This window comes from Siphateles boraxobius, unplaced genomic scaffold (genome assembly GCF_051911475.1).
Source record: "Siphateles boraxobius isolate OS27281-9 unplaced genomic scaffold, OSU_SipBor_1 66, whole genome shotgun sequence".
Taxonomy (NCBI): domain Eukaryota; kingdom Metazoa; phylum Chordata; class Actinopteri; order Cypriniformes; family Leuciscidae; genus Siphateles; species Siphateles boraxobius.
In genome coordinates, this window is record NW_027509193.1 from 21,089,051 (window position 1) to 21,101,044 (window position 11,994).

Consider the following 11,994-nt stretch of genomic DNA (forward strand, 5'->3'; position numbering starts at 1 on the left):
CTATGTGGGGCCCATATGGGTTTGAAATGGGCTGAAAAATGGGCCCCATGTAGGATTGTCCGCGGGTTACATAATGGCCCCATGTTAATTGCCCAGATGAATTTCATGTATGATTGGACTTGGTACTAGGTGGGCCCCAAGTGGGCAACATGCACAAGACCCATCTCGGTCCCAACTTTAACCCAGTTGACATTTGTATGTGGGGCCGATGTGGGTTTAAATTGGGCTGAAAAATGGGCTCTTTATGGGATTGTCCGCGGGTTACATAATGGCCCCATGTTAATTGCCCAGATGAATTTCATATAGGATTGCACTTGGTACTAGGCAGGACCCCAGTGGGCAACATGCACAAGACCCATCTCGGTCCCAGCTTTAACCCAGTTGACATTTGTATGTGGGGCCCATGTTGGTTTGAAATGGGCTGAAAAATGGGCTCTTTATGGGATTGTCCGAGGGTTATATAATGGCCCCGTGTTGATTGCCCAGGTGGATTTCATGTAGGATTGCACTTGGTACTAGGCGGGACCCAAGTGGGCAACATGCACAAGACCCATCTCGGTCCCAGCTTTAACCCAGCTGCTGATATTTGTATGTGGGGCCCATGTGGGTTTGAAATGGGCAGAAAAATGGGCTCTGTTACCCCTTTTCCACCAAAAAAGAACGGGTTCGGAACTGGTGCTGGTTCAAAGTTGGTTCGGAGTTGGTTCAACTTGCGAACCTCCTCAGAACCTGTTTGTTTTTCCACTTCCAGAGCGCCCAGCGAACGACGTCGTTACGTCACTGTGTACGTCGCTTTACGTCTCAGCTAGAAACGCTTGCAAGTACAACATTACTTTGGGATTATCTCTAACTCGTGAACCAAGAAGGCTTTAAAAACAATTGAAATATGTAAGTCTTTTAATCTTTTCCTTTGATATGTAATCTTTTCTGATTAGTTATGTACACCTGTCTTTCTCTCCGTTTATTTGTTCTATTTTGTGACTGTTTTCTTCTTTGCTTACATAATGTTTTCAATAAAAAAAAATTTAAAAAAAGCTAGAAACGCTTGCGCCAACTTCAAGCATAACAATTACAATGGCGGACTACATCGTGTTTCTGCAAATGTTTCTCCTGGCTTTGCGGTCAGAAAAGATGTTTAGGACACATCTAAACCCGCCCCCAGCCCCCGACGTAAGCATGACGTGGTAAAAGAACGGTTCTCTGGTTCTAGTCCAGCAAAGAGTTGGTGCCGCTTTGGAACCAGTTTTCCTGGCTGAGAACCGGTTCTTTGGCTGTCGAAACACAAAGAACTGGTTCGCGCGCAGGCACCGGCTCCGAACCGGCTCTCAAAACGCTTTGGTGGAAAAGGGGTATGTATGGGATTGTCCACGGGTACCATAATGGCCCCATGCCAACTGCCCACATGGATTTCATATAGGATGACACTTATAAACAGGTGGGCCCCAACTGGGCTACATGCACAAGACCCATCTTGGTCCCAGCTTTAGTTTTTTTGTGGGTACTACAAGGTTACTACATGGGCTGAAATATGGGCTGTAAGTGGGTTTGTCCACGGGTTCCATGTTGGCCCCAGCAACTTACTCATTTAGGTTTTATGCAGGATTTCACAGGGCTTTAGGTGGGGCCCAACTAGGAATCATATGCATTTGGCCCAACTAGGGATCATCTGGGTTCCATCTAAATGAGTAGCAACACCACACAAACAAGTTTTAAAGCATTAGAGCACACAATGAGATTTAAATCTTTTCAAATTTCAATTTTATTGAAATTACCCATCATATTATGCTATATTCTGAAATTCCAGAGACAATATTTAAAGAAGCAGATTTATGTCAGATTAAAGAGTATCTCTTTAAAGTTATATACCTAATTGTTAAAATACATATTTTGAACCTGTATTTGACCCAGTCTTTACTGAAATCTTTGAACAGGAAATAAAAGGGGACAGTAAGAAGAAGCAGAAACTATACATTTATCAGTACAGCTTACACTGCAGACAGTCATTTGTGTTTCTTGCCAGTTGATCTGTGCAGTCTTCTTAAGAGCCTCTGCAAAACAAGAGGGTTTTTAGAGATTATGATTTTAGAGAAATCATGTTACTTACACGTCACAATACCTTATGAAAGAATAACAACTTTTACTCAGGATAAAAAACAAAAACAGCAAAAAACTTCAATTGGAATGGTTATGGTATTGGAATGTCACTGGAAGGGCATTTGGGAAATCAATAGAGAATTACTGTTTATTTATTCAGATTATTCTGATTTCATTTTGTATTAACAAAACCAGTTTATAAAGTATGAATATGCGTGTTTGAAAGCATCAATTCATTCAATGATCCAAGTTAACCATTAAAAATGTAAAAAAATAAATAATAATAATACATTATTTGTCTCAAGACTTTTGTCATTTTAATATTAGGTACTAGTTTCACACAATCAGATTCTCAGTCCATAATGGAATGAATGGGGAGACAAAATGATGCATAATAAAGTATTTTAATTATTTTGATTGCTAAAGATTTATGATTGCTTTTAAACGTAAAAATATAAAAAATATTATTAGGTGTTCAAGCACTTTAGTGCTGAAAACCTATTGTATTTGCTATTTGAAAAAAAAAAATTGCCCTAAAACGCATCGTGCAGCCCAAACCGTAAGGCCTAGAGACTTGAAACTCGGCCAGATGGTAGGCCATACTTTTGGGGAGAACCTATCAGAGTATGACCTTGATTGGCCCATAGGTGGCGCTACAGCAACCAAAAGTACTAAATTGCTAATAACTCCTAGACCGTTGGCCCTGGCCTCAGGCGTTTTACACCACTGTGATCCTTGGTTCAAGACGAACAAGATGTATGTCTCGGATTTAGATTTGGGCCTAAACAAAAAATTTTACGTCCAATTTTGTCCAAAACCTACTTTTGCGAACTAGTCCCTGGTTTTTCGCCCGATCGGAACCAGACCAGTCTAGGACAATTCTCTGGACTCTCTAGATCAATAATTATCGAAAAAAAGTTGAAATTTTGCAATTGGGTGGCTGTAACAGGGTCATTTAGAAAAAGGGGCGGGGCAAAATACACTCAAAAGCCTCTAAATCATAAATAAAAACTCAGAACTTCACAAAAATTTATGAGCATATGCGTCATAACATGGTGAAGAAGCATGCAAAGTTTCATGGAGATCGGACCATAGGTGGCGCTATAACTGTCAAAAAGGTCTCATTCTTATTAGGTGTTCAAGCACTTTAGTGCTGAAATCCTATTGTATTTGCTATTTGAAAAAAAAATTGCCCTAAAACGCATCGTGCAGCCCAAATTGTAAGGCCTAGAGACTTGAAACTCGGCCAGATGGTAGGCCACACTTTTGGGGAGAACCTATCAGAGTATGACCCCGATTGGTCCATAGGTGGCGCTACAGCAACCAAAAGTACAAAATTACTCATAACTCCTAGACCGTTGGTCCTAGCCTCAAGCTTTTTTACACCACCGTGATCCTTGGCTCAAGACGAACAAGATCTATATCTCAGATTTCGATGTGGGCCTAAAAAAACAATTTTTACGTCCAATTTTGTCCAAAACCTACTTTTGCGAACTAGTCCCTGTTTTTTCGCCCGATCGGAACCAAACCAGTCTAGGCCTATTCTCTGGACTCTCTAGATCAATAATTATCGAAAAAAACATCGAAATTTTGCATTTGGGTGGCTGTAACAGGGTCATTTAAAAAAGGGGCGGGGAAAAATACAGTCAAAAGCCTATAAATCCTAAACGAAAAGTCAAAACTTCACAAAAATTGATGAGCATATGTGTATTAACATGGTGAAGAAGCATGCAAAGTTTCATGGAGATCGGACCATAGGTGGCGCTATAACTGTCAAAAAGGTCTCATTCTTATTAGGTGTTCAAGCACTTTAGTGCTGAAAACCTATTGTATTTGCTATTTGAAAAAAAAAATTGCCCTAAAACGCATCGTGCAGCCCAAACCGTAAGTGCTAGAGACTTGAAACTTTGTCAGATGGTAGTACAAAAATCGAGGAGAGGTTATCAAATTATGAGCGAGATTGGCCTATAGGTGGCTCTATAGCAACCAATTGCGCGAAACTGCTCATAACTCCTAGACCGTATGTCGTAGACTCAAGTATCTTATATCACTGGAAAGCTGGAAACCTGGAGTAAAAAACATATATCTCCGATTTCATTTCCGCCATGATAGATTTTCCGCAATTTTGAATTTTGTTTAAAAACTATTTTTGCGAACTAGTCCCTGGTTTTTCGCCCGATCGGAACCAAACCAGTGCCAAAATGTTCTCTGGAGTCTGATTATCAATAATTATCGAAATTAGGGGGCGCAAAATGAACTTTGTGGGCGGAGCCTATTTTACTAAAATGGCTATAACTCAAGAATTAAATGAGATAGCTTCACCAAACTCAGTACACATGTGAATAAGTTCATTCTGAGGTCACAGTAAACAAATCGAGTCAATCTAACACTAGTTGGCGCTATAACATTAAAAAAAACATAAAAAGGGCTATGACCACCTGACCGTTAGTCCGATTGACTTGAAAATTGGTATGCAGTGTCTTGGTCCAAGGCCCCGTGCATTGGCGTATCTCAAAAAACATGGCCACCATCGGCCAATGAAGTTTGAGCACCTATGAGACGAGGTTAATGGAGGCCGATCGGAACGAAACTCGGTGGGCATGTTTGACTCATGGCCCTAGAGGTCTGTAAGAGTTTTGAAAGAAATCGGCCACTAGTTGGCGCTAACGAGTTTTACAGCTCTGTAATCACGTGGTGTTGCACACATCCCCACAAAATGTATATCATTTGATAGATCTCCTCACGCTGAGCAACTTTGCCTCTAGAACTATGGCTGTCAATCAAATCGTTCATTAAATATTCACAAATATGTTAAAAACCTACTTTTGCAAACTAGTCCTAGGTTTTTCGCCCGATCGGAACCAGACCAGTCTAGGCAAATTCTCTGGACTCTCTAGATCAATAATTATCAAAAAAAAGTTGAATTTTTGCATTTGGGTGGCTGTAACAGGGTCGTTTAGAAAATGGGCGTGTCAAAATACACTCAAAAGCCTATAAATCATAAATAAAAAAATCAGAACTTCACAAAAATTGATGAGCATATGTGACATAACATGGTGAAGAAGCATGCAAAGTTTCATGGAGATCGGACCATAGGTGGCGCTATAATTGTTAAAAAGCTTCAAAACCATATATTTCCTACGGTAAATTGCCTGTATTAGCTGTGAATGGTCTTTTCCAATCTATGATCATATAATGTTCATATCATAATGTTAAAAACCAGTGCATTACAATACTCTGGACTCTCTAGATCAACAATTGTCAGAAAAAGTTGAACGTCTGCATTTGGATGACTTTAATAGGGTCACTTCAAAATGTGGCCTTGACCAAGTGTCCCCGAAAGCCTATATCTCTTCAATGAATGCTCAGATCTTCTTAAAAACAAGTCAGAACATGTGACTCTAAATAAGCATGACAATTTTCAGACAGATTGGAGCAAATATGCCTCTATAACAGTTAAAAAGGTGAAAATGATAGGAACATAATGGCATATTAAGCCAATAAGTGGTATTCTACTGACCCCTGCTGTTTAAAATAGTCATTTTGTCATGCTACTAACTAATATAATTCTATAATTGTTATTTAGACTTTATAAAATCACTATTTTAACATTTACACTCACATTTAGTCAAAATTCATCTATTGAAGTATTCCTGCTGACTATTGTAGCACATTGAGAAATGTGAATCCTGAAGGAGACTTGCAGTAAACATTTTGTTTTTCCATCACATAGTTCAAATGTCTGTATCTACAACATAATGTGTGTGTGTGTGTGTGTGTGTGTGTGTGTGTGTGTGTGTGTGTGTGTGTGTGTGTGTGTGTGTGTGTGTGTGTGTGTGTGTGTGTGTGTGTGTGTGTGGTGTGTGTGTGTGTGTGTGTAGTCCTATATTTCTGAATAAATGCTGAATAATCGGATTAATAGTTTACAAAGACATTATGTGAAATGCTTATATTAGGGCTGGGCGATATGGCCTAAAAAAAATCCCCGATTTTTCACAAAAAATCCGATTTACGATTTAAATCGATTTTTTTCTCTCCCTACTTAAAATCAATCTGCAGGTGACAAAGAAAAAATGTTCAAAACAAGTTTTAACTTTATTTTGTTTTAATATTACCTTCTGGGATTTGATCTCGATTAAAGTGCAATCAGAAACAACAAGCCAAAAAGACAAGAGGACAGACCCTGTCTGTGAAAACAATGAAAATGTAACATCAAATAAAATGGGGGGATTGGGATTGGGAGGATAAAAAAATAAAAAAAACGGATGTAAAAAAACCAAAAAACTTGCATCAAATTATTTGGTAACTAAACATAATTTTATTAAGTTTACTGGTATGCTACTGTTTTTATTATTGCTTAACACAAATTTCACAATTTCAACTTCAATTTGATTCTGATCTTGATTCAATATAAATTCCTTTGGATAAATGGGTACAGTAGATACGTTAATGTGTTAATTGTTCTCAATTTAAAAAAAAAAAAATCACCTAATGCTGTAAACATACAGAGAGCCCTGTCAGTTGGTATTATTAAAGGTTAAAACTAACTCAAATTAAATATAATGCATTTTTTTATAATAACAACGTTATACTATTTTAATGATATAGGTAAAAATATTATAAATGTGTAATATAGTTATCATATTTAGCAAAATACTCCTCTCTATAGTAATTATTCTAAGTCCATCTAACATGCGTGCTATGGGTCATTAAAAGCCATCCTGAGGTAAATGTAACGTTATGTGACATTTTGTTCTCCAGCTGTTTTATGGACATCTTTCCGCGGTTGAAAAACAGTGATCGATCGATTTAATTACATTTCGGTAAGTTAGTAACTTTATCAAGGAGTAACAGATGATCGGTTCACGTGCCGCTTGAACTGCCAGCGTTCTTTCACGTCACATTTACAAGCGCCAAAACGGTGTTTATTGTTTGAATTTTGTAATAAAATTGACAGAATCTGAGAGCTGAGAATCTGTTTCATATCGATAGTAACCTGCTCTGTCTTGTCTGTCGGTGTCAGTGTCCTCTTTGCTTCGCGATTTTTCTCTGCGTGCGAAAATGGATGTGTGGCGTGAGAGCGTGTAAAAAGTGCGTCTCTCACATTGAACTCATGAGAGTTGGCAGCCCTGCAGATTCAGCTTGTAGCCTAAATTTTTTCGGCGGGTGTGCTTCTGCTGCCGCGATCTTGCTCATTTGCCATGTTGTTTGTGTATCTCTCTCATGGCAAGCACTGAGCTCGGTCGGAACTACGGGAGCCCAGATGGGAGCGTCGGCGGTTGTTAAAGAGAAAACCGATTTTCGTAAAAAAAAATCGGCGTAAACTACACATTCGAGTTAATCGATAAAATCGATTTATCGCCCAGCCCTAGCTTATATACCATTAAAGTATATTTTCATGACACATCCCAATAGCATTGAAAAAAACAACAACATTTATCTTTGTGTGTGTGTGTGTGTTTATGTGTGTGTGTGTGTGTGTGTAAGCATTTGTCTAAATAAGAGTGCAAAATAAGAGTGAAAAAGCACCTGTGAACATCCTTTATTAATAAGTATAATGGCCAGCAGAGGGCAGTAAAAGACCACTTATTGGCTCAGTTTCATTTTGACAGACTTGATTTTCACCACTATTCTGCACTAAAGCAAACCTGTTTTTCCATGTTAACTATTATAAGACAATCATTTTTTTGTCAGTTTATCACTTCATTGCTACTGACACTTCACATTAATGCTAGCAATGTGGTAAATCCTAGTAAATCACGATAGAAACATGGTAAATCATAGTAAATAATACTATTTCATGGTGTATCATGGCAAATCATGCTAGCAATGTGATGAATCATGGTAAATCATGCTACAATCCTGGTAAATCATTCTAGAATGTGGTATATTATGGTAAATCATCCTATAACATGGTAAATCATGGTTAATTGGTAAGTCATGTTAGAATCATATTAAATCATACTACAATGTGTTCAATTGTGGTAAACCATGCTAGAAAAGGGTAAATCATAGTGAGTCATACTAGAACTTGGTATATCATGGTAACTATGGTAAATCATGAAAAATCACACTAAAATTTGGTATATCATGGTACATCATGCTAAAACATGGTCTATTCCATCTATGATATCATTGTTAAATGCTTGCTACATAAAACGTAATGTCTTTTGATGCTTTTGCGCTTAACTGCCTCAACTGCCTTAACTGCTTGAACACCGATAAATGCTGCTTGCAGCTTTAATTCTTTGTGTCTTTGGAAAATAATTAAGGTGATCACATGTGTGGATGATTCTTAAATTTCCAGGACCTGAAATAGGTAAATTTAAGTCTGCTTTTTAAACAACAGAGGATGGTTAGTTTGTGACAACAGCAGGAAACTGCATATTCGTGCAGTGCGTGCACGGCAAAATATTAAAATAGATTTTAAGCTTGTGACTTTTAAATGCACATTATTCCGATGACTTAGCATTCATATAAAAACTATGTTCAGATTCATCAATCAGAATGATTTCATTCTGATCAAAACAAAAAATGTCCATGTAAAGTGGCTACTGACAGCACCAACGCAGATATAAATGTTCACTGTGATCTTACTTGACAAAGGTTTAAGACAAATTGTTGTCATTTAGAAAAATATTGCGTGGGTATTTGAATCAAGATCAAAATCTTTCAACAATTGCAGCTCTAATTTCTGATAATATATGTGGCTCTGTATATTTCTGATATGTAGAGATAGAGAAACTTTAAAATTAAAATTAGCCCATGATTAATTCACCCTCAAGCCATCCTAAGTGTATATGACTTTCTTCTTTCAGATGAATACAATCAGAGTTATATTAATAAATACCCTGACGCTTACAAGCTTTATAATGGCAGTGGATTGCAACCATCAGATTGAAGCTCAAAAAAGTGCATCCATCCATTATATAAGAACTCCACAGGCTCCGGGGGGTTAATAAAGGCCTTCTGAAGCAAAGCCATGAGTTTGTGTAAGAAAAATATTCATATTTAAAACTTTATAAAGTAAAATAACTAGCTTTCGGCCAAACGAACATACGGATTCCACTTCAGGGTAAAGCGCAACTTATGCGAGTAATGTGACGTACTTTTGATATTTATGCTACACCATGATGCACTACGCTACTTCTGACGTCACAAGTTGCGCTTTATACGCAAGTAGACTGGGTATGGCCGTTTGGCCGGAAGCTAGTTATTTTACTTTATAAAGTTGTAAATCTGAATATTTTTCTTACACAAACTGATAAGTCCTTAAAAAGAAAGATTGAATTTGTACCATTCCTTTAAACAATTTTAAACAAAGCGTATTTAAATTTCACAAACATTTGCCATTATAAAACATTCAGACAACATGAACAAATGGTCCCTGAAGTATTACTCGACAGCATCAGAGGTATGTGTACGAACATCTTTACTTGGGGTTCACATGTTCAATATAGCATACACTTCCGGTACACGCATACAGCGTCTTACGTACACATGTATTACGTAGACTATCACAACATCCTCCCTGTTTAACATAAATGTGTAAACACCTCAGACAACCAATACAACAACAAGATTGCTTCTTTTTTTTTCGTATAACATAAGATTCTTAACAAAAATATGTCAAGCTTTTTTTTTTTTCAATAGAGTGCACATTATAACAATAATGAACAATAACAACCTGTTTGGTGGTTACATGTGCAAAATAAGCATTCAGTCCATATTTGGTATTTTTTTTACTGCTTGACTATTAATTCAGCTTTACACATAGTCCCTGTATTGCGCTGGCTTGACAATGACCCGTCCAGACCTTGTGCATGTTGGTCTTGTTGTCTCAGTACCTGTATTGTCTGCTTTTGTTTCAAGAGGTTGTGTGATTTTGTTTTCAACTGGATTCTTGTGGCTTTGTTCAACCACATCTCTTTTGGGTGTTTCAGCGAATTGTACCTTTTTCTGTATTTTCTGTGTGTGTGGTGCATACATTTCACGGAGTTGGCTCCTAGTACGTCTGACTGTGTTTCCATTTGGTGTTTGGATCAGGTAACTTCTCGGCTCCTTGCATCTTTCCACAATAGTCCCTGGGTGCCATGTTTTCCTCTCCTTGTCCAGCACTCTCACACTCTGTCCACGAAACAATGGTGGCAAGTCTCTACCACTACATTGATCATGGTGTGTTTTCATCCTTGTAATCCCTTTTTCCAGGTGCTGTCTGTGTTCAAGTTTACCTGGATCTGCATGACTTGGTAGGAGTGTGGTGATTGGTCTGCCAAGGAGTAATTCTGCAGGGGATGGTAACTCACTGTCAATGGGTGTCGCTCGCACCTGCATCAGAGCCACTTGTACATCTCCTTTGTGTTGTATTGTTTTTTTGATGATGGATTTGATGTGTCTCACATGTCTCTCAATAAATCCATTGCTTTTTGGGTAGTGTGGTGAACTTGTGATGTGTTCGATTCCCCAATCGGCTATGAACTTCCTGAAAGGTTGTCCCGTGTACTGTGGTCCGTTATCTGTCATTATTTCATCTGGTCGACCAAATAAAGACATGTAACTTTGCATTTTTTGTGCAACTGCATGGCTACTTACTGGTATGGGCATTTCGTCAACTAATGGGTACTTGGAATACCTGTCCACTGTAAGGAGGTACTGATGTCCATGGATCTCGAATAGATCTGACGCCAGGTATTGCCATGGCTTTGTGGGTATTTTGTGTGGAATGAGAGGTTCTTTTGGTTGTGCATCTTGATGTTCTGCACAGGTACTGCAAGATCTGCACAGTTTTTCAATGTCTGTGTTTATCTTTGTCCAATATACACTTTCTCTAGCCAACCTGCGTGTTTTTTCAACACCTTGGTGGGCTGCGTGGAGTTGAGTCAGAATGTCGCTGGTCATGGATTCTGGAATAAGCACTTGTCTGCCCTTAAATACAACTCCAGCTTCTATGGCAAGTTCATCTCGGAAAGGCCAATAGCTGCGTAGGTCTTTTGGCAGGTCTTGAATTCTGTCAGGCCATCCCTGATGAATGATTTCTTTTAGCACACTGAGCTTGGGGTCTTTTGCAGTCTCAGTTCTGAGAATCTCCTGTTTGTTTGGGGAGAAGTTTACAATTGCAATAGTATGATGCTCAGGGTCTTCAAATTCGGTATCCAGCCCATCAATGCGTTCATCAAGTTCAATGTCTTCATTGTTTTCAGGGTTTGGCAGGCGGCTGAGAGTGTCAGCTAGAATCATTTGGCATCCAGGACGATACACGATGCTGTAGTTGTATCCCTGTGTTTTGATCAGCATGCCTTTGTAGCCTGGGAGGAGCAGCATGCAGAGGCTTTGTGCATATGGTGACGAGAGGTTTGTGATCCGTTACTACGATGAATGATTTGCCGTACAAGTATGTGTGATATCGCTGCATACCATACACAATAGCAAGCATTTCTCTTTCAATGTTGCTGTATCTTGATTGACATTCAGTTAATGTCTTCGAACCGAAAGCAATGGGCCTGTTGTCTTGCACCAGTGCTACACCAATGCCTCTCTGTGATGCATCTACCTCCAGTGTGAGGGTGGCTGCTGGATTGTAGTACTTTAAGCAAGCATCGACAGTCACTGTTTTCTTTAGGTCATCGAAGTATTTCTGATAATCAGTGTCCCATACCCACTGTGAGTCACTTTTTAGCAATCCTCTCAGATTGTGGGCTTTATCAGCAAACTTTGGTATGTAGGGTGACAGGTAGTTTAGCATGCCCATGAATCGATGAAGGTCATCTTTGCTTTGTGGCGTTGGCATTTTTTGTATATCGTGGATTTTAGCTGGATCTGGTCTGATGCCTTTGTCTGTGTACAGGTTGCCAAAAAAGGATATGCTCTGCTGTTTGATGATACATTTGTCACTGTTAAACA